Genomic DNA, 2,203 nt, shown 5'->3' with positions numbered 1-2,203 from the left:
AAAAAACGATATTGAATTTCTCTTTACCTGTCATATTCCAAAACAATCATTAGAATTAGGTACTTTTTTTTCCTGTGGGATTAAAATTTCTGATTGTTTCGCTTTTTTTCTGAACAATTCCATATTTAAAGTAATTTCTTTATAAACAGTTTACGCATTTTAATAGCTACGTATCTAGACTTTTATTCACCTGAGTAGCGTATAGCCCATCAAAATGACAGAGCAAGTACTACCACCCCTACCACATAGTACACCTTAACCTCACATTTCATAGCTAACTGAAATAAACAAATTTTGCTAAATCAAGCTTGACCAACAAGAGGCAGAAAAGTGCAGTCGAGGCAGTTAAACATCAGTAATTTATTTTGTGAGCCAATCAAAATTAAAACTATTCATGAAATAAATTTGTGGCATATTTATAGAGTAATTATTGATAAAAAAAAAAGTTAGATTAACTACTTCTAATATATAGAAAACCAGTGTGTTTTGGTAACACTATGTTTCAACAATGGCTTTTATGTCATGTTGCTTAGCAACAAAAGTATAACCTAATATTGTTGTTAGTTTATGTACTGAAAGTATAAAATGAAATGTATAGACAAAACAAAACTGGAAAAATATTTGTTGATTTCTTAATTTATTCTCCATTAATTAAAGATGTTTATTTTTTATTAAAAATGTTAGTGATATAACAGAAAATAGCTTAATTCAGAAATGATTTAAATATAAAATTGAATTGATATTTTGACTTTTATGATAAATCTGTAATCTAGTAATGTTCTACTTATACCTTCAAACAATACCACAATACTAATCTAGTAATGTTCTACTTATACCTTCAAACAATACCACAATACTAATATAGTAATGTTCTACTTATACCTTCAAACAATACCACAATACTAATCTAGTAATGTTCTACTTATACCTTCAAACAATACCACAATACTAATATAGTAATGTTCTACTTATACCTTCAAACAATACCACAATACTAATCTAGTAATGTTCTACTTATACCTTCAAACAATACCACAATACTAATCTAGTAATGTTCTCTGTTAATTGATTCTACTTATCCCTTTGTGCACTTAGCTCTAGGCTAGATGATTCCACATTACGTCTTTACTTTAGGCTTATTATACCAACACTCACTACACTTATAAGGTTTCACAGCACCTCCCCTTTCACGGCCCCTTGCACCTCTGCCACTAAAATCGTAATGGGCAGACAGTAATCAAACTATTCTATCAGAATAAATTCATTTTGGCTTTTATGATGACTCCTATTTTGAGAAATCAAGAGTGATGTGACACACACTGGCTTTTATATAGGTTAGATCTAATAATTAATTAATTACAGTGTACCACTGATTAAGAGCCCTGTAGGTAGCACTGTGAGGATGTCAGAATACTATTGAGCTTTTTGAATACTCTAGCCTAAACTTACACTCACCATAAACTTTTCTTTGTTGGAATCATTGGGGACGAAGCAGAAACACATTTTTTTGCCATTTTTCCTCCCAAAAAATTATCAACGCACCCTAAACACTTACTAGTTACATGTTTTTTTAAATAGACTATTTTAAGTGTTTTAAGATAGAGATGCAAACTGGAGAGCAGCGAATTATTTCCAGAAAATTATTATTAGAAAAAAAATAGGTCAGAGAAAAAATTCCAGAATTTTGCATAAAATTGTAAAATAACACCACGATTCATACAGCTGTAAAATGAAAAAAAAATAATCAAAACAATTATACCTAAATCGTAATTACCTTACTGTTTTGCTGTGAAAATATGCCAACTTTATCTTGGTATACTATATTCTATACATCAGTATATACATAATCATAACCATAAGGATAACATACTCAACAACATACCTTTGCTGTGGTGTAATCCACAACCTTTTTTTGTGGTCAAATCACACTTGTTACCCACCAGAAGTTTATTTACATTCTCACAGGCATATCGATCAATTTCCTGAAGCCACTGCTTCACATTATTAAAGGATTCCTAAGTAATAGAAAACAATGAATTACTAAGTAATTGTTAGAACAGAAATGTGAAAATAAGACAATAAGCTTGTAACTCCAACCATTTGAAACCTAACATAACATAGACATAGAAAACAAATATCAGAACTTCTACAATTCTACTTCACATGCTACCAACCATTTCAAACCTAACATATCATAGACATA

The 2,203-nt window shown here is 30.0% G+C and overlaps 1 pseudogene; it reads right to left on the bottom strand.

Annotated features, from left to right (window-relative positions):
• Positions 1-2,203, bottom strand: part of LOC106461159 — a 17,389-nt pseudogene that overhangs the window by 4,695 nt on the left and 10,491 nt on the right.

Source organism: Limulus polyphemus, unplaced genomic scaffold (assembly GCF_000517525.1).
Source record: "Limulus polyphemus unplaced genomic scaffold, Limulus_polyphemus-2.1.2 Scaffold906, whole genome shotgun sequence".
Classification (NCBI taxonomy): domain Eukaryota; kingdom Metazoa; phylum Arthropoda; class Merostomata; order Xiphosura; family Limulidae; genus Limulus; species Limulus polyphemus.
Note: the sequence above shows the minus strand (reverse complement) of the source record. Positions and strands in the feature narration are given on the sequence as shown.